General features: G+C 38.8%; 1 protein-coding gene across 2 annotated transcripts in view; it reads right to left on the bottom strand.

Annotated features, from left to right (window-relative positions):
• The window catches only part of RB1CC1 (RB1 inducible coiled-coil 1), a 74,678-nt gene extending 69,829 nt beyond the window's left edge, over positions 1 to 4,849 (bottom strand). For both annotated transcript variants that reach the window (XM_082752248.1, XM_082752247.1), the window contains exon 1: positions 4,695 to 4,849. The gene's annotated coding sequence lies outside the window, so the exon portion shown is untranslated. The remainder of the gene's footprint in view (positions 1 to 4,694) is intronic.
• Positions 4,850 to 26,591: the final 21,742 nt, after the last annotated feature.

Raw genomic sequence — 26,591 nt, 5'->3', positions numbered from 1 at the left:
TGAAAGATAACATTAATGTATCAAAAAATGAGAAGAAGTGCAGGATGGGTATGAAGAATATTATTAAACAGTTTCTTGAAGTTAAATTTAACTTCAACTAGCCTCTTTACCTTTCTTGGCTTAATCTTTGGCAGTTTAAAACGACTAACAAAGTGCATCAATAATTCCTTCCGTGGAATATCACCAACTTACGAAATAGATAACCTCTGACAAAAAAGTACACAGACAACAAAACCAACCCACAACTCTTTATATATGACAACCACACCCCCACCTTTTTAAACCCTGGTCATGTTGTTGACAGACCATTAATGTGAAATTGCTTTGTTGTATCATATGCCTATAAATTGAAAAAAAAAAAAGTGTATTTTATCTCTGAGTCTTCCACATAAGTAAAGAAAAATTTACACACTCCACCCCCTCTTTCTGCTCAGACTGAGATCTGAGAAGTTTTGTGATATTTTAGTGTTTTTTTTTTTTTGTGTAAAGAAGTGTTCATTGGGTTTACATCAAGTCTCTTCCAATTAGTACATAACACAAGTATCTGGACAGAATATTTTTAATTACAATAGACAAATCATCTCGAGTTTACTAGTAAAATACTTGCAATATAACAATGACATAAGCATAATATACTGTAAAAGAGCTGCTAGTCCAGTTACACAATATATTCTTACATAACCACCTTCATTTCATCTGAATTTAATAGAAATACACACACTGGAAGATGGAAGGAAAACTGGAACAATACAAGCACCATTTTATCAGTGTAAACTGCCTAACCTAAGCACAACTACACTAAGTAAGAAACAAATATCCATACTTTTGACGTACCATCACAGCTAGTAGGCAGCAATGAACCCAAAATAAAATTTGAGATAAAACACTGACATTTATAATCCCTGCAATATCAGGGAAACACTGCCATTCAAAAAGGAAAAAGAATAAAAATTGCTGCAGCCATTTCTGCAACATATGCAATAGACAAGAGCATATTTTACAGAATGGAGCACAAACATATTCAGCCATATAAAAAGTGGAGATAAGTTACAAGATAAGATCAGTTACGAAACAGAATGTGAACACAAAATTTGGGAATTTAGAAGCAGCTATCTCAAATGTTCATGGAAATCAGGTCTCAGCAAAGTGCCATCCTGAACAGATTTCATATTGCAGCTTTGCTAAGAGAGGCCTGATCTGTGAATTCGTGATGGAAGCCAAACTTGCCCTTTAATTACTTCTCCAGCGCCACTTTCTACCTCAAAAATACACATTGCTTTCAATCTGTTCAAACTGAAAACACCATGCTGGCCTTTCAAACACATCTTTAAGAGTAGTAATGAAGATTGCTGTACTGTGTTTCTATCATATAGACACTAGTTCCAACTCATCTGTCCAAATAAAAAACGGGCAATTCAAATAATGAACACACTACTCCCACACACACTGCCAAAGCTTTCCCAGTCTCCAGGAAAAAAAAAAAAAAAAAAAAAGCAGAAAGTGTTTCAAAAATAATCCTCAGCAGGTAAGAAAAGCTATTCATAGCAAGAAAAGTTCTAAAGTCAGAGTGGCATAACACAGCAAGACATCTGGACCCCACCTAGCCAACAAAGCAGCTTTACATTTTATTTTCAATCAACAGGTAATCAATACATATTGGAGAAAAATTCATGTAACACTTCAAGTCACAGAAAGCAGGCTACCACTTCTTACAACAGCTGATTTTCTAGGTACACCAGCTACTAGAGACTTACATACAGCATCCTGTAATCATTTTACCTTGATGTGATAAAGGCAGCAGGCCCAGCTGCAAAATCTCTTCCCAGAAGAAACTGTCAGCATCCTGGATGCACATAAAAAAAGCTCCACTAGCAACTGTCATTGCTTGAGCTCAGAACCCTTCTGGGGCAACACAAACCCCAACTGCAATCCCCAACAACAAAAAGGAAAATACACACCTGGAGATGGACAGAAGACAAGCGAGAGTTCTCCCGATACCCCAGGGGCTTCTCCTAAACAGCCAAAAGCAACCAGCCCCACCTGAATCTCTGAGCAAAAGTTTTTATATCAATAAATTTGTTTTGATATTTCTGTCAACAACTGCCAACAATTTAATTTAGATAGTAACAATCCAGATATGTTGAAATCCCATTATCTTCAGGAAACATCAAAATACATCCACTGCCAACCCTGCTTACAAAGGGAAACAGCTGATACAGAGCTAGTGTCTTCCAACTGAGCTAAAAACTGAACTAAAAGCACATCTGCGATATGAGTTAGCCCATAGACAAGTGACTTTCGCAACAACCACAGAATCCCTCACTAGTTCCCAGAACAAGTTACTGTTAGTGATTTCTCTATCGCCATCAATTGCACCGCAAGCTTTTATGACACAGAGTTCATAAAAACTTGTACACGGAAATTATTACTCTGAAAAATTGGCTACAAAACGCACGCATGACCTCTAGCAACTAGCTTAGTAATTTAGATGTTTTGGTGTTTATTTTTTTTGCCTGCTTGGTATCAGTGCATTCAACCAGGCCTTGCAGTATCATGCAACATTATGTAAGCTTGCATCTTGTAATCAAGCTTTGCTTCTTCACAGATTACTACTTCTAAGGACCCCACTAACCACTAATGCTCTGGTGCAAAGTTGGTAGGGTATTAGATTTTTTTTTTTTCCTCCCCCTTTTTGGAAACTCCTCGTGTAATATCATAGAGCTGCAGACCAACATCAGGAGCATAACTGTTCTCGGGCATGCACATGCAGAAGTAGAGGCACGGCAGCCTGGACACTGTCCAAATGACTCTGGAGCAGCTCATGAGACAGCCGGGTATGCAAGCTATAGTTTTCAGAGTACCCACCTCACACAAAATGAACCCCCTGGTTCATTTTACCTTAGTACGTGAGCAAACCCAAACTTTGCAATACAAACCTCAAGATCCTCACAGAGCAGAGCCAGCCGTCCACTAAAATTATTACTTTAAAAACAAATGCTTAAGACCACGCTGATAACACCCAACCCCACGGGGTAACGTAAGGAGAACTCTCCAATGATCCTGCTCTGTCACTCATATCAAAAGGAGCAGAAGGACACACACCATTCCTATCCTCTCACATAAACCTACCTCCAGTTTAACCAGAATAACTGAAATTCTAAGAAACTTGCAAATAGCTTAGAAACCATGCTTTTCGCTTCAAGTTTTGCAAAGCTATGCATAACCTCAGCGATGTTTGGAGTACATGCAGGGACAAACCATGCTTTAAACAGACACCACAAAAGACCTCAAAATAACCGTTGCCCTCTCCTCCAGTAGGCGCAAATCTGCTTCGTGCACTTCTAATTATAAATATGGTAACATGACATGGGGAGAGAGCCAGCCCCTTGAGGAAGATCTCAGACACTACTAACCCAAATCTGCGCCGAGCAAAAGGCCAGACCAACAGATTACAGCACAACATATAGTGGGGTTGGTTGGTTTTTGTTTTTTGTTTTTTTTTTTAAACCTACAAGGCGTACAGCTATTTATACAAAGTGTAGAATGATAACATACCTCCAAAGTGCAGTTACGTCTATCTTACACTAATCCATTATCCCAAAGGTTCCTGCTTCTATTTCTGGCTCTATAACTGGCCCTCCTGAAGTCCCTTTCTCCATGCCCTCAGGTAAATTCTCCTCACTATTCCCAATAAAATAAAACCATCTGGACCTTTAGATGGTGTTTAGTGTAAGTACAAATGTATCCTCTGCATGCTTTCTTTTATACTAAATACAATGACTTATACAACCAATTTCTTTCTTGTTAGTGTTTGCTCTTTGGCACTAAAGTTTATGAGAAAGCATTAACCAATGGCAAAAACCCTTCTTGATGTGCTTCATCTTCTGAAAACATCCTAAAGTACTAGGTATTAATTTATTTTAGGTTCACAGCTTGGATGTATCATGGGAGTGCACAAGATTGCTTAATTGTTATCAGGTGTTTCTAGTATCTAGTACTCCTCATAACACTGCCCAGCTACACAAACTCTTAAGATTCATCTTCTACCTTCGTGATTTCCCCAACACACATGGGGTATCCTACTGCACAATCAACCGACTGATTTCGGAGGGGTAGCTCTTCCAGAAAGCCTGCCACGCCAACCACCTCCTCCCAATATTAGGCAGGGGTGGGAAAGCCACCCAACCTCCCAAAACGAAACACAGGCGAAACTTCCAACGCGAGGGCACCGCTCGGTTACTCCAGGCACGAAACAGACGGCAGAGTAAAAACAACCAGGGCTAACAGAGGGCTAAACTAACACGCCAAGGTTACTGCTCAGCACCTCGGTTTGTTTTCCTTTAACCTCTAGATAAGGTAAGACAGACGGCGACGCCAGGCTCTGCCCCCCCGGCACCCAGGTGAGCAGCTGCACCCCCGGCACAACTCTGGGGTCACAACCAGGGGACGGCTGGCCCCCAGGGGAGCAGACAGCAGCCGAGGGGCGAGCCGGCAGCCGGTCAGCCCTCACCAGCACTAACCCTGCCTGCCTGCTCGGGAGGCACAGGCCGGCTGAGTCATCCCTCGGACCAACTTCGCTGCCAGGGCTCCTCCGCCCAGCCGCGGGCAGGGAGCGCCCCAACCCACCCGGGGGTGCCCGTCCCCCCCCACCACCCCCACCACCACCACCGCACCCCCCCCGCAGCGCCACTCACCCCGGGGGCCGGCGGCGGCAGCCCCACACACGGTGCGGCAGGGAGGGAGGGAGGCAGGGAGGCAGCGGCGCCCCCCGCCCCGGGCGCTGGAGGCAGGCGGGGAGCGGGCGGTGCGGGGCCGGGGGAGCCGGGGCGCAGCCGCCGCCGCCGCTGTTTGTTATTGTCGGCAGCCGCTTCCGGAGCCGGGGGACGCCGGGAGGGGGCGGCCCCGGGCAGGGAGGAACCGGGCGGCGGAAGCGGCGGGGCCGTGCGGGGCTGGGCTGCGCCGCGGCGGCCACCGCCAGGCTCATTGCAGCCCTCACCGAGCTTAGAAAGGCCCCGTCTGCCCGCCCCAGGTCCCCTTGCCGCCTCCCCAAGTTGTCTCATGACATTATTATTTTTTATTTTTTTTTTTTTTGGTACGAAGCAGCCCCTGAGCTTCCTCGGGGGCTGGTCTCTCGCTCCTGAGCTGAGAAAGCGAAAATAAACCTTGCACGCCTCGCTTTCGGGTTTCCCTTTTGTTTTTGGTTTCTCCGGTGGTGCGGTCACCCACAAAAGAGCGAGGCAGAGGGCGGCGTGAAGGGGCTTCGGCCTCGGCTGCCTGCCCGGGGTTGAAGGCATCCTCACAAGAAGCAAGGCTCCCTTGCATCATACCTTCTCCATATCATGTTATTTGTGTTATATTTTCTGCGTATTGCTGGGTCATGTCTTCTGTGCTGCACCACCGTGACCTCTCCTGTAACATGTACCATAGGCAGCAGGTCAGAGAACAGACAATATTCAAAGCACGATGCCCCGGTCAGAATAGGAAGCAAGCACATAGGAGGAATGCAAAGCAAGAGCACAGGCATCTCATTTTCAGCCTGCAGGACAGATGCATTTAATAAAATAACTAGGGGCACTATATAGCGCGTTTTCTTCCCTTCACCTGAGGTTTCCTCTTAGGCCTGTTTAAATCTTACATGCACGGCCCTTCACCCAATTCTATTTTTTCTTTAGTTCATCAGCCAGAAAACACACTTTCTTACAAGCTAGACCAGACTTATGGTTCTCGCAGTAAGCTCTGAAGTAGTTACTTCTGTCAGGTTGAAGAGCTTGCTGCCTGCCTGTCATGTTAAGTAACATTGAACAGCCACAGCTTGTGCAGACAGGTATTTGTTCCTGGAAAACACCACTGCTATGGGATTTTGCAAGTAAATAAGGCCTTGCTACCCCCAGTTGCCACCTTGTGGCACCTGATACCCGGTGCTTTCTGACTCCTGTAGCTTGTTGGGATACATGGCCTAGTTACCCACATTGTGGAAGACAACTCTGGCACTCCGGAGTACAACCGTGACTGGAGCGGAGAAGGCATTGCTACTGAAATGAGCACACGTGATTTTATGGGAAATATGATCGGGGCAATTGAGCAATTCAGGGCAGCTTTGGGTAATTGAACTGTGATTACATCAGTCAAGTGTTCTACAGAAGTTAACTTTATCTCCAAAAATGGTCTTTTCCTTCATAAATTAATTGAATGCGATGAAGGATTGATCTTCTGTACTGTGAAGGGAACGACATCCAGCTAGAACTTAACAAGTGCTATATACACTCTAAACAGGGAGGTAAGCCAAAGTTAAAAACAAACAAACAAACAAACAAAAAAACATTGAGGTTTAGTAAGCCTGAAGCACCAGAGAGCCTCATTGAACTTGTCTGGCCAAGTATCTGGAGGAGATACCACTGGGAGTTACCTATTGCAGTTTGAGGGTCAATGAGAGAAGCAACAGCAGATACTCAGACACTGAAGTGGCGGTGCCAACAGGCTTGGTAGTTTCCTAACAAAGAACCTCTGCCATTCAGGCTTTCCGCAATTGCATAAAGGCTCTAGGCACTGAAGAAGGGCTGTACAGTCTTTGCCAGCACGTGCAGGACACCTTGATTTCAGGGGCAGCTCAGGAAGGACTGAAGCAGGAACAGGAGTAAGCAAAGCACTGCTAGCAGAGCAGGTTGGTCTGGCTTGATCTTGTAACATTTCATTATGTTGCTTCCTCTCAAAGTGATCCAGAGCCACTTCATGCCAAGCAACTAATTACAGTGTGTGTGTTTTTTTTTTTTTTTCACGAACCTGTCTGAACAAAAACAAGCAAAAGTTTAACATAATATCTAGCACATCTGCCCTGAAAAGCTGTATTTTATGAAGACTATTTTGCTCCAGGACATATATATAAAAGGCTTTAATTTGGGGTTGCTGATAATTCTTCACATTTCCAAAGCGCTGTATTTAAGTTATTATTCTTTCAACTTATTGTTCAGGATTCACCGGTACATTGTTTTCACATTCTGTAAAACAGCCAACGAGGTTGAAGGAGTTTTTCACTGTGTGCTTTTAATTTTGGGAGCTAAATTTGGCGTACCAAGGAACATGTCTCTTAAGTTGTATGTTCATGCAGCTGTAGCTGGGGACCAAAAAGAAAGCGGTGCTCTGCGAGGGCAGGCAAGCTGGCAGCTGAGGCTGGTGGCGAGGTTGGCAGGGGCACTGTCTGTGAATAAATAGTGCAGTCCCACTGTAACAGAAAGAGGTCTGGTGACAAAAACCTGGTTCAGCCACCAGGTCAATGGCAGGGAGGCAAATCCGTGGTGACAAGGCAGGCCTGGGGTGGAGCCAGCACAGCGCATCAGGATCCGCGGGGCCACAGCTGCAGTGCAGCTCGAGAAAAGGCCGAGGCCAAGGGCTGAAATGTAAATGCAGCTCCTGAGCAGAGGGGAGCAGACCCCAGGGGCCACCCACACAGCCTGACCAGGTCCCCACGGCCACACCATGACACAAGGGGCCTCAAGCAGGACAGCCAGGCCCCTTGGAAGGGCTTGCACAGCCTGTTTGTGCTTTGAGGGCCGTGACAGCTGCCATAAGTGGGTGTAGACCTATGTACGAAGTTGAAACACAGTGTAGATACAAAAAAAAAAAAAAAAAGGTAGTCTGTTTTACCTTAGCTGTTGCAGACAACATTAGCCTTTTTAGCCCATTTAGCCTTCTGCAACGTCTGTTTAAGTACACACTTTGTAATAGATTGTGTATATTAAACTATGTGCTGAAAATGTGATTTATACTTAAAAATTCCAGTTGCAAGCCAAAGCTATAGATAGAAAAAAAATGAAGAGAGGTTGGTTAGCTACTTACTACAAACTATAGGGGTTGTAATTTCACAAAGTCAAGAATGCTTTTTGAGTGAAAATGCTTTAGAGAAATATATATATATACTGATGTAATTTAATTCCAAAAGAAAACTAGGAGACATGACTGAGTCTGAGTACTCCCAAAACAAATGAGACAAGACTGTGAAAACTGTTTGAATAACAGTGTTTTAAGAAAAACATCCAGTGTTAATCTAAACTTTCTGTGATTACAGTGGTTAATTAGCATCATATTGTTACCTCAGATGGGCAGTTTAACTGTCAGCCATTTAATTTCTTACATATTTCTCTTCTAGAGATGTTTGTTCACACATGATTCCTTAGCACCTCTGAATTTTCTCCATAACACCAAATAAGCTAACTCCTCGAGTTCTGCTCCTAAGTGTTTATTCCCATAGTGTATCCCTAACACTTCTGTCAGGCATATGCTTTGAACTGGTAGCACTAGGTCAGTATCAAATGGGGAAGTAGCATATCAATCTTTCTGTAACTTTTTCATCTGCAGTTGTAACCTGCCTTGCCAGTAATAGACCAATACTGTTTGGTATTTATTCAGTTCCAAATGTACTTGAAAAACCACATCTTCCTGTTTTCTTTAGCTCTACTTGCCCATAACTGTCCCTGTGTACTTCTGCTTCCCTTACACTTGATATCTTTATAAACTTCCCTTCAATTTTGTCTTTTTGGGGGGCTAGGGGGATGGGGTGGATAATGGAGATAGCTGCTTTTCCTTCCCTGCTGAGCCAGGCTGACGTTTTATACCTAAGTTCCTCGTCTCTCCATTCACACTCATTGAGTCCTTGTGGCATCTTTTATTAGAGAAATCTTGAACAAGTATTTGTTTTCAGTTTAAGTTTTCCTGCAACAAAATAAGTTAATCACTTTTTCAAATAGTGAGGGTTTTTAAAGCACAAAGTGTATTTCTGCTCTGAACTGGAGTGTACAAAGTAAATACCAGCCTCCTACAACACAAGTTCTCCTCTACATTAGGCAGAGAGGCTTCAAGAACATTGATTATCCCTTAATGGAGCCTGGCGCTCCAGAGCAAACACCAAATACCGTCCCATCTCTTGCTTCTTTCCAGAGCACAGACTGGTCCATAAGCTCTCAGTAATTTGTTTTTGAATGGTCAATGACTCAGGAGCAGCTGATGCCATTTTTGAAAGCACACCACTCCCTCTGACCCTTTTATGGATCATTCCTAACCAGTGATTTTAACACCACGTGACTCTTCCCAATATATTTCTGTAATTCTGACTACACAGGTTCTGAATTCATAAGTGAGTAACTTGATTTTTTTGTGTTCATTGCCTGAGCTCTGAGCAGGAAGCTAATTATTTAGCATCAATTTAACATTTAGGTCATGCGATCAGGTAGGTTTTGGTCCTGGGCAGAAACATGCAAATGACATTTAAACCTCAGATAAAATAGTCAGAATGGACATACCTTCAGAAGTGGTTAAGAGCAGGAGCTTTGAAAGGAACACAGGCCACCTGAATAATCATATAAAAATCCTCTTTGCTCATGTTGATTTAGAGACCTCGTTTGTACGTAATGTAACAACCAGACCTTCCTGCACCACCTCCTCTCCACAACACGTGGAGGATACTGAACACAAGGCCAAACAAGTAAGGCATTAAAGACTACACAGAGCAACAGTAATAATAATTACAATTATATAAAGGCATTGCTATATTAGTATTTCTATTTCATGTTACTGGAAATAGAATTTACTTTTTAATGTGTAACAGCTTGTTGTTTATTTTGTGTTTTTTTTTTTTTTTTTTTTTTTTTTTTTTTACAGCACTTAAGTCACATTCACATATACAATGATAGTTTTAAATGTTAAACCTAATTCCCACAGACAAGAAAATTAATTATATAAGCAGATATTTGGGTTCAAGAAGTTATCCCAGGAATTCAGTTTGGCCTAAGTTGCTAGAAAGCTGTGGAGACATCTCTTCATTCTAGAGTTATGGCATGGGATACACTGTTCCCATTTGCAAAACATCATTCTAAATACCTGATAGTCTTTCTGTTCACAGATCACATCCTCTCATGACTTGCATCAGTCCCTGTCCTGAATCAGTGACCATAAAGAAATAATTCACAAACCAAGGGGTGCAGGCTTACCTGTGAGGTAAGGCTCCTTTCAGCCCCAGCAGTGAACTTTGTATCTCACTATAACCCTGGCACAGTACACAAAGCCATGTTCAAATGGCATTATTCATGAAAAAGGGATTTGGGATGTACCCAGCTGAAAACCCAGGCCACAAGCTAACCAACCTCCCAGCACCCAGCCTGGAGATGCCCTTCAGCAGGCACTGCCCTGAGATAGCCTCATATGCTTCTAGATCATGTCCACTCCTATGTTTAGATTTTAATGGGCACTCTATTTTTTAAAGGCAAGAAAAAGTATGATTACATATAATCTAAGTCAGTAACTTGGGCATTTTTTTGTTTGTTTTCTTTTGCTGTTGTTAAAAAGGACTGCTTGGATTTTATATTAGCGTATAACTTCCCCCCACCCACAAGCTTTCTATTTACACAAACTGGAAATTCAAAGTGCAGAAACTCTTCATTTGATATAATTTATTATTTATATTTAAATAGATTATTAAGATCCTCAAACCAAATTTATAAAACCCACTTTGTGCTTAAATGAAGATGTTATGAAGAGAAAATATCACCTATTAACATATTGAATTATTTTTTCCTCCTTTGGTCTGGTAGCATTCAGTGCTTTTTGTTTCATTTTTATTCATTTTTATTCCTGAATGGAATGGAAACAAAACCATCATTTTCTTCTAGCTCCCAGATTCTTAATGCAAAGAATTAGTCATTGACCTCAATTAACTGAATAAACTGAAGTGGTGATTCTTCGTATCACCAGAAGAGGCTATACCTAAGTACCATCCCTAAGCACCTAGTTAAAGTATTTTTAAAAGATACTGTAGGAGTAGACTAATTTAAGCTAGATTTTAAATCATTTTCAAAAAATAAAAAAATAAAAATCTGACTTCTTAGTGTACTTGCATTCATTACTCATTCTTAGAAGCTTTTTTATATTCATTGATGAGATAAGCCGTGGGTGCTGGCAAAATCCTCTTTCAGGGCTTTGCAGCTTTGGAATTTGCTCTGCATTTGAGCTTTGCAATACAGCAACTCTGAAGTCTGCTGGTTTCATTGCATCATTTATGTTCCCTATGCATTTTAAAAACATGTATAGATTGTTGAAGCAGTGCAGAGAGGGAATTATTTAAAGAGATAGAGATTGTGGAAGGCTGTTTTGCAGTTAAAAATTCTCAAATATCATAAAATGAATATTTTTCTAGAATGTATTTCTAAAATGATTGAATTTAGTATATTTATGCAGCAATGCATGAAGGACACCAAAATGGAGATTAACGGGTAAAAATCTCTACTAAGAACAAATTAATGTTTTCTGCTGAAATAAGAAAACTAGCGATAATGCAGATCACTATCTGCATAATCATTTGGGCACAGGAAAGTAAGAAAATTATGTCAAAACTGTAATCTCACCACCATCAAATTCTGAATAGGATTCTTTTCTTGAAGATTGGTTCGGGATCTGTGTTTCATTTTTAATTATTATTTTTTCAGAATATATACAAAATTAGGTATATAAGAATTTTTCTGTGTTCATGATTTAACTGTGAAGAAATGAGCTTCAGTGAGTCTATTGTTTCCTCTAATATATAGCCTGAGTCAATGAAGTTTTACCGTTTTGGATCCATTTTCCTGGATTCTGAGCAGTATTAACATTATTCTTAATCCTTTTAGCTGTTTTAACTGAATTAAACTGTTGACATCATGATGAAAATGTGTTCTTTAGGTGTCACATCAAACTATAGATTTTAACTAGTTTTATCCATTTGCAACTTTCAAAAATTGCCTTGACCTTAGAACTCCGCATTTTAGTCTTCTGAAGTTTCCCTGCTTTTCACATTTTTATTGTATTAACTTTAATTGACCACAGTGTAGAACTCCAAATTACCTGGATTTACTCACTCAAATTATTAATCCCTAGCCAGGTTCTAGTAAATTCCTTGATTAGCACTAGACAATTTTTATGTCATTAACATTTTCAGCAGCTTGTTATGGGCTTAGTGTTAGTTCTAGGATTCGGGGAACAGAAGAGTGATTGACCCATGCCTTGACAGGCTATGGACTTCAGATTTCCAGTTTTGCTCATTACCTTTCCCATTGGAAGACTAGGCAAAAGGAATTGCCAAGTTTATCTATGTCCCCTTACCTGACCAAAGTACACCCATTCTGAATGAGACAAACTATTGGTGGTCACTAAACAGCCACACATTCTACTTGATGAATAATGTAGGTTTATCTGCAAGAGGAATTGTTTTATTTCTGGCTGGTTTAAAAAAAAGGTAATTTTAGAAAGACAGAGGTAGATAAACTGTCATAATTTTGTTAATTTACTATTTCTCCAAGTAGTAACTCCACTTTTCAGTTTACTTAGTTCATAGGAGCACAGAAGCCCAATCTTTTCCAAATGCTTCTTATAGTCTGAGTGTGCTTACGACTGATTTTGCATCAGGCTCTCCAGAGGCATATAGAAATTCAAGCATTTCCTGTGGTTATCTTCAATTCAGAAATACTCCAGACAACCATCTCAAAAAGCCATTGCTTCTCACACCCTCCTAAGTTCATTGTCCCTTTTAATATTTTGTGAGGTACATTCTAGCACGTGCCAGGATGTTTTGTGATTTTGCTGCAGACAGCTCGTCCCACAACTCGCACACAGTGCCAAAGCTCTGTATTGGATTTCAGGCCGCAGATGTGGAGCAGAACTTGCATGAAATGTGCGTCTTTCATTAGTGATAGCACAGCCGAAGCATCACCTGCCCAGCCGTGGCTGCAAAACTGCTTTGTGAACTCGGGAAATTCACAACTGGCTACCCCAGCCTGAGTTCTGTGTCGCTGCAGCTATGCCACCAGTAGTGCTGTGACCCATTGAGGGCTAGCAGAGTCAAACCTTTCCCTGTAGGCTTTACGGTCACTCTTTTCTCTAATGGCAGGATTACATTTCTTAAACTGTGCAATAGAAATCATCTCAAGTTGCAGATATAGATCGACTAGAGAATTGCATAGGTGTACTCTGAAAAAAAAAACCAACAAACTAACAAACAAAAAACAAATCCACAAGCCAAACCAAAAAAAAAAAAAAAAAAAAAAAAACACACACACACACAAAAAAACAACAAAAAACAAACAAACAAAAAAAAACACACATCTGTTTACACAGCAAGTAGCAATGAAATAAAGGCAATTAAAGAAAATATAGAATATTTATATATATATAAAATATTCTATATTTTATATTCTATATATCTATATATCATATAAATTTAATATATATTAATATATAGTATATATTATATAGAATATTTTATATATTATATGTATATAAATATGTATATATATTATATAAATATATATGTCTTGCAGATACAAGCAGTAGCTCAGCGGTGTGCTTAATATTGTCATTGAAAAGGAAGAAAGGTTAAGAAGGAGAAAAATGAGGAGCAAGTGAGAGCAAGCCAGACCCAAAAGTGGAATTAGACATAGAAACATTGCACTCTTCAGTGCCTGCTGACCAGAGCAAACTCTGAAAGAACCCTGGAAGATTATTTTGTGATTTCAGTTCAGCTGTGTTTATGAAGGTCTCTGGAGTCCTTCTGTAAGATGGCTTCCACAGATTTTGATTAATCTTTTTAACCATCCTGCTTTGGCAATTTGTCCCTAAAGACAATTTTTTATTTTTTTTTTTAATTACTCTGAAGCAGTTGGTATTTTCAATAGAACCGAATGGATCTCACTTCTCCAACAGATGCACCAGAGATCTGAAAGCAAGGTCTGGGCTGTGGGACTAAGGCCAAAGATTCTTGGCATATCTGTGATGTTACCAAAGAGAAGTATTGTGTTTCCTCTCAAGTCCAAACGAGCAATTAATTTACATACTAGTACTGTCTTTTTCTAACCACGTCTGTGTATCTAGGCTCTTTCTGTTCAGGCTCATGGCTATTGAAGCCAATATGCAACAGGGGTATTTGTCTGCGTAGGGGACAGTAACAGCCTTATCCCTGCATGAAGGTTGTCTTAGAAAGCACTGCTTCTCTATCATTTCCCCACAAAAGCTCTGTAGGATGTTATGCATAGCCAGCAACAGTATGAAATGTAATAGCCTTTCACTTGCTTTTGTTGTTGGGGTTTAATTCATTTTCTCCTACTCCTCCTGTCTTGCCTGTCCTGAGAGCCAGAGGGAGTAGCCTCTCAGCTGAGCCATTGTCTTTCTTCCCCATCCAGGGGCAAAGAAGAGCACAGAAATTTTTTCCCTACTATAGTCAGAAACAGGAGCTATCAATCCAAACAGGGCTCCATAAGTTTTTACTAGCTTTTAAGAGAAGCGACAGAGTACTTCTGCTGGTGTATTTATTTAATAGAATAAGCATTTTTTCTTCTCTCAAAGATCTTATGCATTACACCACATAGTTGAATACAGTCTAGAATTACCTATTTCATGGATGCTGTGGTTTATTGCTGGCAACACTATATTGCAGTTCTGAGAAAGCAACGCTAGAGGACATTGTTAGTCTTTACACGTTGATTCTGCCTGAAAGCAAGCAGAGCTCTCAGAGCTGAGTTACTGTTTTTCTCTTTAAACGTATATAATGAGGGGTATGTTTAGGAACCAAACCCGCTCGTGATGCATGGTTTCATAAGTTTTCACGCTTCATATTTTCTTAATCTTTTTTTTTTTTTTTTTTTTTTTTAATCAAATGAGTAGAGCATCAGTCCCAGAACAGACAAGTGAATATATGCATTAAAACCAACACAGTGGTCTAATAACCTGCATGTCTGCATGTCAGTCCTACACGATTTATTTCTTTCTCTCTATTTGCTTCTTAATTATTTTCCAAATATCTAATTTAGCAAGCCTGAATGTGAATTTTAATATTTTTCATTAAAGACTTATATTAGGAATTACTGTTGAGCTGCCTCTGGCACGTAGAATGCTTGCTAAGGTTAGGCAGTGATTCAGAAAGGAATTTAATATTTGTTCTGTTTCTTTTATAGTCTGATGAGTACAAAGTTGTCTGAATGTCATTTACTCTATGCAAAAAGGCATGTCCTTGAATGTTTCTAATATTCTAGCAAAGAGCAGGTCCAATATAGCACAATATCAAAAGTTCAAGTACCAATACTTCGATACTTTACTAGACACACAGAGACTTCATTTCACAAAGGACTGAAGTTGTATTGTGCTGCTTAGTGGGTTTCAAGGTTATGTTTCAATTGAAGCTTACCGTGTTCAAAAATAAATAAAGAATAATTTCATATTAAAAAAAAAAAAAAAAAAAACTTTTTGGAACATTTTTTCTTCTGTTTTCTTAAAGCAACATTGCAGATGGGACAGCCACCCTGGTATAGTATTTTCTATTGACTTCTAAAGCTACTGTTAGATTTTCTTTCTGCACACCATAATGCAAGGAAATTAACATTCAGATTTATAGAATAATATTTTTTTTCTCTATAGAAAATGCATTAAAGCTCTTTCAGAACTCCAAGCTACCGAAATTTCCTTAGTTACTTGGTAAGGCAATAGACAGGATAATAAATAATGCACATACTTATTTCATTGGGTTCCAAGTGTCTTTTGCATTTTCCATATGGACCTCTCTAAAGGACATACTGGGACTTAATATGTAGCCTTTTTAACAGGCTATATAATAACCTAATAACCTTATTTTAACATTAGACAAAAATCACCTACTAAAAGAGAGTGACAGTAAGTTCTTTCTTTCTGACTAAAAACAGGTAAACATGGTAGGTTATTTACATATTTACTAAATACAGGAAAAGAACTTAAAGGTTAAGAAAAATCCCATTAAGCAGATGAAAACTTTTATTGCACTTACCTACTAAAATTCAGTATGTACTTTAATCGAGAATAGCAAGTTTTTTACATTTTTTTTAACAGCCTTTTATTAATGTTATGTAATAATAAATGGGCCTTATGTCACCTTGGGTTATTTAACTTCAATATACTTCTATTTTTGCCCTTGGAATTATATTTATGAAGTAAACAGGTAATGCACATTTGGCAGCAACCTTGCATTCAAAAACAGATATTAATGCCCTGGGCTAAGTTTGTTGTTAGAGTCTGGTGCTGTGGTTCCTGGAAGCTAATTCTAGCAAGGCTAAATACATATATGACATCTCATGTTATCAAAGTTTATTTTAAATCCTATTTTCTTATCAATATGTGAGCACAGTCCCCCCCCCTTTTCCGAGAATGTCTTGTGTGCTACATGAATGTTGTGAAATGAAAACTGAATTTGGTCAGGTGGCTGTGGCAAATACACGTAAGGAGAAACAAGTTTCATATCATCTTTCACTTTGAAAATTAATTGGTATTTCTGTGAAATGGTTGTCAAATTTTCTCAGTGCAATACTTTAACAAGTTCTATTGAAATACTAATCAGAATGATAGACAGGGGTGTTTATGAAGAGGAAACTATTGGATATGGCTCAATTTTGCACCGTACTGGCAGTGTGCTCACTGAAATACCATAAAAATGCATTGGGGAATGTCTCAAATCTGCCACGTCTGCTTTCTTGTTACTTTATGTGGGAAAGAGGCAGATTCCATGGAAAAGCATGGAATATATTTAATGCATGTTCTTGTTTTGCCAGGGTTTTAGTTGTTATTTTGTTGTGGTTTTGTTTTGGTTTTCAATAATATCTTAATATCTTTATTCACTAGATATGTTTATTTACTTCTTATGTTTAATTGTGCTGAGACATTTTGACAGTGCCTTCTCCTAGCCCACATTCTTCTAGTTCCCTTCAAGCTCAGACACAAGGAGGACCTGCAGTCCCTGTTCCTTCAACTATCATTTGTAATGCTGTTGTTTTTCAAAGCTCTGTATTGCTTCTCCATTTCACATTTCTTTGCTGGACATGCATATTCAGCTACAGAGAGTTTTTCAAGACTGAGTAACTACAGAGACAGAAGAAAATACCCAAGGTTTAGGAATAAATTTGTTTGATTAGTTTGTTAGTTGTTTTTGTTTGTTGTGGTCTGGTTTGCTTGTTTGTGGATTGTTTTGTTTTGTTTTTTTTTCATTTCAATTTAAGTTGGGAAAAAGCAGCATTTCATTTTTCTGTTTAATCACTAAGCACTTGCAGAAAGTTTATTTGGACACTAGATGACAGTGGAAGATAGTAATTGCAAACAAGAATTTGAAGGAGAACATCATTAGAAACATTTCCTAAGGTTATGTGTTATGACAGTTGATTAACCACTAATGTTATTTCTAGAGTTAGATATTTTGCAGTATAGAATTTTGCATTATAGAACTTCAGCTGTAACATAAAAATGTAATGTTACCTTGATTTTACCATGTAAAAATTTGATTTACCACTTGATTTACCTTTTTTTTTTTTTTTTTTACCATTTTTATTCTGAGACTAGACAATTTTTTGCTTATACTGAACACCATATTTTTTTAGCCTAACCTAAAAAAACAGATTCGTAAAGCCTGTTTTAGTAGATACAATTAATACATTCACAATCAAATATGATATTAGATATTCAGGAAATAAGATTGACCATTCCAAATGAACATACTACATTTAAAAAAAGAAAAAAAAAAAAAAAAAAGAAGAAACAACGAAGAAGGAACATGGAGTTGCATGGTTTAAAGTAGAGATGACTAAATCTTTTAAGTGGTACAAAAATATTTGAATAGTTCTTGAGAACTTGCTGGTAACATGCAAATTCTTTATTTTCAAGCAGGCCATTCTCTTAGCCAAAGTACTACCTTAGTGAAACAACACATGCATTTTTCATTACCAGTTAATCTTTTCAAACAAATATAGTTTCCTGTAAATCTTTTCTATCAAGGATATATTATTCACAAAATTTAAGAATTACACTGAAGGCAAACTTAAACTTATTATCACAAAAAAAAAAAAAGTTTTAAACGGGTGTTAATATTCAAACTAAATATTCTTTCCCAAATCCCATAATCATCAGTACCTGGCAATGCAAATCACTGAAGGCAGGAGCATTCTGGCTCCTGCATCATTTTGGAAAAGAAACCTACAGAGCTATGAAAGTTACCACTAAGATTGATCAAATTTATCCAGAAATGAGGTTTCAAGGAGCACCAGCCCTGCAGTCGGTCAGAACAGGGCTCAGCTTTGTGTAAAACCCATTCTCACAGACCTCACTTTGATTACTTTTAAGTGCTCGGCACCGTCAGGTACAAGACTCCTGGTCTAATGGAGATGTGCAATAGAAATCTGCACGACAAAAAACGACATCTGCTCTGCCTGCCAGGATAGCCTTTCTGAAGTGTTGCTTCTTCACTTTCTATATATTATGCCTTAATAATGTCAAGGGTAATTCCCAAGACTGTAAAGAAGCACTTTATCATCAGATAAATGTCTCTCCTGAAATGATGAAAATTTTCAATTTACACCAAAGGCTTCAAAGATGACTTCCCACAAATTCCAGGGATTTCTAATAATCCTTCACTGCAAAAGGCAAGGGAAAAGAGAGAGAGAGAGAGAGAGAGAGAGAGAGGTCTTATGATTGTCATTTTCTGTTACTTGTTCTTAAATCTCTTTCATTTCTGTTTTTTTTTTTTTTTTTTTGATTTTTTTTTCTGATAGGCAGCCCAGACACTATCCAGCAAAGTGAGTGCTGTCAGCATCTTTGTAGTGCTCACTGCCTCTTCCAGCTGATGGCCAAATTTCATGCTCCTTAGATTTCATGTTAAACTTCCAGCAAATAGATACGTTATAAATTCCTACTCTCTCAACCCCCCCCCCCCCCAAGCATTATTGCTGTTTGTAAGAAATGAGTGGAGGATTTTCAAAGGAACAATTCACACATCTAAATTCAGAAGCAGTTTGATACTGTGAATTTGATCTCAGTGGTGCAGGTAAATGTTTAGATCAAGAATAAGATAGGATTTCTGCCTGGCATTTCTTCTTGGCTGGTTTAGCAGTCCCTTCAGCTCAGTATCTTGCATTCTAGGACTTTCTTCTTGGTTTTTAGTCTCTTATTACTAATAAATAGTAAAGTTTAATAATAAAGTTTTAATAAGAGACTACTAGTAAATTTACTATTAGTAAACTACGTGGAGAATTTAGACCTCCTTTTCAATTAAGCAAATTCTTCTGTAAGAGCCAGCCTCCACAACTGAAACAATTCCTGTCACTACACTGATGTTTCTTTGTGGGCTTAAGTTCTAACTGTCATTCCCGTTATCTTGTTTTTATAATTCTGCAACTGGAAGAGGAAAAAGGAGATTTTTTTAATTGTATATTTGACTCGATGAACATCTCTTCTGCTGATAGCAGCAGAACGAAGACAATTTTATTTTTACCATTGCCTTTGTAAGGCTGGCAATTTAGAGGACATATGCTCAGCTTGCAAGTCATGATATTCAATATGAATTCATGTAGCGGCAAGAGACAGAAGGTGTCAAAAGCATCCTTAATATGCTTGTTTTTCACAGCAGTGGTAAACTACTTTGTTCATCATCAAACTGTAATGCTTTGTGGTCTTCATATGAGCACAGAAGCAGAAGTATTTTGCCAGAATTTCTGGAATGCTCACATTTTACTGTAAACAAAATACCAACAACTCTGAATACTGCACAAGATTAATTCAAGTTAGTTTCACATGCTTACAGTTGCTTTAATTTGAGCCCATCAACCATGACTGGTCTTATAGCTTTCTCTATGGTACGTTATGAACAAGTCTTTGGAAGGTCAATAAAAAGAGTATCAGCAGAAACATGATTTCTGTCATCATCCCAGAATATTAGTTACTCCTCAATTAGCAGGAGTTCTTTATGATATTCTGATGTAAATATAGCAAATTTAAGACCCAATATTTATTGAGAATGCAACTGTGGTCAGCTGTCTACTCATTGCTCAGAGATTGTCTTAATACCAAGCAAAAAGTTTATTCTGTATCATGCTTAAGGATAGTGCTTATTCTATACGAGGCATGGTCTACAGCCAATGAAAATTAGCAGATTTACCTTAGATTTCTTCAATGAGTTTAAATCAAGAACATATGAATAAACACATGCCTTTTTTAACATTACATGATTTCATTGGTTTCAGGGTAGTATAGAAGTATATTGAATACAAAAGATCAGCATGAATTGTCTTGATAGTACTTCATGTCTGACATATTCCTACTGTGGTACAACAAATACTTCCAAATTTATAAGTGAATTGCTTCATTAGCGTCATATTATGGTTAATAGTATACTGTCAAAAAATGACAATTGATAAATGTAGGTAGAGGAAAAACTGAAGACAGGGCTGGTTCTTTTCAGTCAAATAAACTTTAAGACAGAATGAAATCTGTCAAACCGAGCCAGTGCTCCCACATGTTTCTCTCTGAAAAGCAACTGAAACTCCAAGAACACACAGATGTCTTTCCAAACCACCTGCTATTTCACAAGTTTGTGAGTCCGTAGAGAAGCCCTCCCAGGTCTAGCTTTATTCAGAGGCAAGCTGTGCACTAAGCCGCAGAAGGCAATGCAGTTTACACAGAGGGCTTGCACCTGTTTAAATAAAAGATGTTTTCTCCCTGTGACCTCTCAGCTGGACTTTTGCACCTGCAAACAGCATGTAGTTAGTCTGAGCAAAAAGCAGACCCAAAATGCAGGCAGTAATAAGAAGTGCACCCTGCCACTATAGAAATAAAACTGCTTCCTATTGCAAATCCTTAGGAAAAAAATAATGTCTTTAAGCTCCTTGTCAGTCCTCAGTCCTCTGTTCCTAGTCCTAGTAACCTAGAAGAAAACATCTCTGTTCAGTCGATTTCAGTCTCTGTTCACTCAATTTTAGGGTAAAGAGCTCATCCTGGGGAAGGAACATGTCACCAGTGCTTGTAACAGTGAGCACCTAAGCCTGCCCTCTTGACAGCAAGGGCAGCTGAGGTGAAAATATGGCTGTGTAAAGTCTCCAACATTCACAAGCTAGACAGCAAATGATTTTTGAGAGTGATTTTTTGCTTGGGATTAATTACCTTTTACTCAACACTGCTTATCAGCATCAGCTCTGTACCACAGAAATACAGAATGGTTGAGGTTGAAAGGGACTCCTGGAAGTCATCTGGTCTAACCCTGCTGCTTGAGTGGGGACCCAGAATCACGTCCCTGTGGCTTTTGAAGATCAACAAGTACCACAGACTTATGGAGGAAAACCTGTCCAACAGAGACAGGAAAAAAAAAAAATCACTTTCTGTGGGAAATAAAAATACAGCCTGACAAGTTTGTGTCAGCATTTGGTAAGGACTCTACTGAAGACATTCCTGACATAATGTTGTTGTAGGTGTAGGAGCAATTTAGATATGGAATAAGAAATGCTTTAAATAATGTATAACTTAAAGCTAAGCTCAAAACTGTTTTTTATGCCTTGTTTTTAAACCATTAATAATCTTCTGATGACAAAGCAGCAAACTTGCTACTGCACAGAATGCATCCTTTCCTTTCCAGTTCTGTGGTTAAATAGCAAGAGCTATTTGACTTCTAATGTGTTATAGTAACCCTGTCTCTAGCGGCATTGTTTTCTCAAAAAAAAATTTCTCATGCATTTTGAGAGATATTTCCATGGTCTGAATAATAAAACTGCATCAGCCATTACAATCAAACAAATGACTGGGGAAAGCATCATTTCTTCATTCATTTTGGATGTTGGAAATCACTGCTGATGTTTCTCTCCAGACTCTTCTCCCTCCAGCATTTCCATGAAAAGTGAATTGAAAGCTCCTATCCCATATGGAATATAAAAACTAAAATAAAAATATAAATTATTTTGTTAATTTAAACTTGCTAATTTAAAACTTGAACTTTGCTTGCCCAGCAATGATAGCACTGTAAATATTTAGATTAAGCGGAATCAGCTTTCTCTTTTGTTCCTCTTATTTCACCAGTCTCTGCCATTGCTGCTGTCAGGCAGGTGTGCTTGAATGTCAGAATTAATAAGGGACCTGGACCAAGCAGTACTGCTGAAAGCTTACAAAACAGAATTAATTTCACATAAATTTCAAGCCTCAAACAGCCACATTAGATTTCAATTCTGAGGTGACAAATCTGCCAACAACTTGTTTGAACTGTTAACATACAAAAAGAGCACAAGAGTAAAAGCTTACCTTAAAATTAGAATTTTGTTTTCAAAGAGGAAGGATTTTGCATTACAATCACGTTGATGTTAGAGTGTTTTGTTGAAGTTGATTCTGATTGTGATGAAAGGAAAGAAAAAGACTGAGGTTAACACATCGATGAAAAAGTTGAATTAGATAAAGAATGTTGAATATTTTGCTGTAATTACACAGGAATACAGTGGTGGTTGCAGAATCAGTTTTCTCTGCATTACCTCAAGTAGTTCAAACAATGAGTTGTGTGGTAAATATCTTTAAATTAAATCATTTGGTATGAAGTTTAACAGTGAGCTAATCTCTGGAAACGCTCCAGACTTTTTCATGAATCACAGTTAAGAATGAGGGAATTATTAGTTCTAATCAACTTCACATTCAGTCAAAACAAACACATTACATGACAAAAAAAAAAAAGAAAACAAACAAACAAAAAATAAATAAAACAACCATCTTGATCTTGAGCTAAATACAATCAGTATGGTTATTTTCTATGTGAGACTTAATAACCACAACAATATTTATTATTTGTGGTATAAAGAATTCATCACTGTTTTTTTCAGACCATAGCTCTTATCATTACTGGTCCACAGCTAGCACCTCAGCACCCACTGCAGCACAGAGGCTGGCTGAGTTGTGCACCCTGGGCCTATTTTGGTAGCCTGCTCTGCCTATCAAAAGCAAACTTAAATTTGAAGAAATACTTAACAAGTGAAGATATAAAAAAATGCTGAAAACAAAACAGATTTACTTCTCAAAATAAAGAGTACATCCCCAATATAATCCTTCACCAGTGGTTTTGCCTTGGTCTGAAGAGGACCTATACATTTATAAGCACACTGGAGTCATATGGGGTCACATTACCTGCTCCAGTTCTCAGGACTGCTAGAAGAAAAGCATTGATGAGATCCTAAATATTCACAGTCTTTACCTTTTCTCACAGAGGATGTCATGGCAGTTAAATGGTATGTTTAGCATATCTGTGTAAAGAAAACAGTAGAAGATTAAAAATACTAAGAATACTAAACTATCATCAGTACTGAACTGAATATTCTTGAACAGAAGAAAAATCTAAAATCTCTTAAATCTGTGTTTTTCTTATGATATATTTTGCACTGAATTTCTGACCATAAGCTTGAATCCTACTGGTCGCTGGTACTTGTTTTTTGTTTTTAATGTTGTCTCCTTAAATTGAGAGTCCAAATTATACCATCCAGGGAAAAGATAAAATACTGCTCAACAGTTGGACCCTGCTTTCAGTTCACAATTTGTGCCTGACCTCAGAAATCACAAAGTGTTATCAGTGCTAGCAGTAGGGCATAAGCAGCATGTATTGTCTTTCTAATGCGTGGATCTATCTGCTTTTCACTAGGGAATTGCCTTAGCCTAACTAACAGTTCCATGGAGCCAGCTGCTTGAGTTGTAGCCTGTAAAACCTCTATTTGTACCAAGCCAGCTGCTCAGCATCACCATCAGCTGGGTTGGTATAGCAACATCAAGTGGTTGTTAACCCAAATAATCTTCCATTGAAACAGTGCAGGCTACAAAAATCTGCAATCCTGCAGGAGATGAGATCACGGTCATGGAAAAATAAAACATGTTGTGTGTATGTATGAAGGAAATGTGACAGTGTGCTCCCACCCCCACTTTGGTCTGGCTGTTCCCTTGCTCTAAAAGTGTCCTGGCCGCACCAGAGGCCTTGCTCAGGCAGAGAGCAACCATGGTATTGGCTCAAGCTGGGCGCTGGAGGAGCTGACAGACAGACAGACAGACATCTTGCAGACATCTTGGGTGAGTGGAGCATGTGCAAAAGAATACAACTATGAGTCAATTAAAAGGAATCTTTAATTTACTAAAACACTCTTGCCTATTTGTTCAGCCTAAACAAGAGAAGGCTCCTTGGTGACCTTATTGTAGCTTCTCAATTCTTAACGGGGGTTTGCTTATAAAAAAAATGGGAAGAACTTTTTGCACAGGCAGACAGTGACAGGACAAGGGGGGATGGTTTTAAACTAAAAGAGGGAAGATTTAGATTAGAAATTAGGAGGAAATTCTTCACTCAGAGGGTGGTGAGGCACTGGCACAGGTGGCCCAGAGAAGCTGTGGTTGCCCCATCCCTGGAGATGTTCAAGGCCAAGTTGGATGAGGCCCTGGGCTCTGATTAGGGCTTTTTGCCATCATTTTAATTCCAGTTCCAAACTGCTGCTTTGAAAGGGAATGTTTGAAAAGCCAAATCACACAACAGAAATGTGCCAAATGGGAGAGCCACACTTCTAAGTAATAGAAAGGATAGATTGTGCATATATAATCCTTCAGACATAAGTCTCTGACCAAGTGTGGTACTTGGATTGTATTTAGCTGTACCTATGCTCCTTACCTCCTTGGTTCAAGGAGTTTAGAGAGCAAGGGGGTGCACTATGAACTGTGGGACTCAATGGCAGGGCCTCCCTGATGATATTGTCTGTTCTTATCCTCTATGCAGTAAATAGACAAATTGACATCGTCAAATCTTTAAAACACATAAGCTTTGTTAAATCAGTACTTCACATCAACAAACCATATGGCTGCTTCTCTCTTCCAGGTGATGTAAAAGGCACGTTCACTTCATTAGACCCAACGTCTTGACTTAGCAAGCTAATAGGAGATACATTTAAAAGTTGAAAAAATTGTTTGAGTTACTGAAATACCTAAAATGATGGTGAAGGAACAGCATTAGTTTTGGTGCTAGAGCAACTACTTAATGAAATCCCTCCTGTAAAAGTGGTATTGGGCAAGTGGGCCCACCAAAGCCCATAACTTACTCTTCTCCAGATTGCTGCCTGCATGGAAGTGCCTCAATCTAGCCTGTAAATTCAAAAGCAGACACATCATGAGAAATTAAAAAGTTGAACTGTAATTGTAGCAAGTGGCTGTCTTCATTTTTCACACACACACCCTAAAATCCATTTAGAAGTATGTTTTATCTTCTCTCCAGATATTGACTCTGCCACTGCTAAAGGTGAATGAGTCTCAGCTCTGAATGAGTCTCAGCTTAAATTCTTTGTGTTGAAAACCATTCATAGTTGCCTAAAAATGTTTTGATTGGATACAGACAAAGAAAAAAAATATTAAAAGTGGAAAATTATTTTCAAAACGTGTTTCTTTCTCTGCTCTTTTTAACTCAGAGATAAAATAATTTTGATAGTTTCTTGTTCCAAGCTCATAAATGGATCTATTGAAAGCCATAAATATTAAGCAAAACTGAAAACTATAATTGTACTTCTTTATCCTGGTTGCAGCTGGCATAGAGTTAATGTTCCTCCTAGTAGCTGGTAAGGTGCTGTGTTTTGGATTTAGGAAGAGAATAATGCAGATAACACACCAATGCTTTAGTTGTTTCAGAGCAGTGCTCACACAGAGCCAAGGCCTTTCCAGCTCCTCGTGTTGCCCTGCCAGCGAGGATGCTGGGGGTGTGCCAGGAGTTGTTGGGGACACAGCCAGGGCAGCTGGCCCAAGCTGGCCAAAGGGATGTCCCATACCATAGAGTGTCACGAGGAATGATAAAAAGGGGCGAGTTGGTCGGGGCTGCTGCTGTTGCTCAGGGACCGGCTGTGTGTTGGTCAGCAGGTGATGAGCAATTGCATTGTGCATCACTTTTTTTTTTTATTTAAATTATTATTATTATCATTATAATTATTATTATTAGTTCTTATTTTTTACCTGTCTTATTAAGCTGTCCTTATCTCAACCTGTTCCAATGCCTAACTGCTCTCTCTGAGAAGAAATTTCTCCTAATGAAATTTACAGAAAAGCTGAGGAAACTAAACAAAAGAAAAATATCATATTAAGCAACAGAAAACTAAGGTATTAAGAACTACTCATAAGGTTAGTATGTATTTCTGTAATGTCAGGATGGGACAATATCTAACCATAATCTTTGCATAAAAGTATGCTTAGGAGAGAAGCTGCCATGAACAAATATTAATATGCTTAAGAGAGAAACCAATGACAATAGATATTGATATCCATAGACCTGTGAATGTTTTGGTAATTACATGTATGTTGAACTTTTTATGTGAATTTGATTTCCAAATGCTTGAAGTGGAAGTGCAGGATTGTGAAGGAATCATGTTAGACAGCTGCTTTCTGCTAGGATAAGAAGTGATGAAGCAATTTGCACTTTGAATTCTCACTCTAACATCTTTAGATTTCAAACTTGGTGTCTCATTTAAACAAATTAACAGCTCACAGCTCCCACAAAGATTATTTCAGAGAGGTTAAGCAGACCTTCAAGCACTTTTACCCAGCTCATCATGACAAAGGGAAAAAAAAATCATGCGTTTAGATTTACATTTCTTTAAAAACCATGTCAACTACTGCTCCAGTATCATTGCTTGATTGTGGAGTTGTGTGATAAAAAAGAAACAGAGATAGGTTAAAATAGATTCAAAAATCAATTTCGCCTTACAGTATAAATAAGAAGGTAGGACAGGAGCAAGGATCAGGTCTGGAAGCAGCTTTCTCTGGCC

Source organism: Aythya marila, assembly GCF_965140915.1.
Source record: "Aythya marila genome assembly, chromosome: 2".
In the NCBI taxonomy this organism is placed as follows: domain Eukaryota; kingdom Metazoa; phylum Chordata; class Aves; order Anseriformes; family Anatidae; genus Aythya; species Aythya marila.
This window is presented reverse-complemented; position numbering and strand designations above follow the sequence as displayed.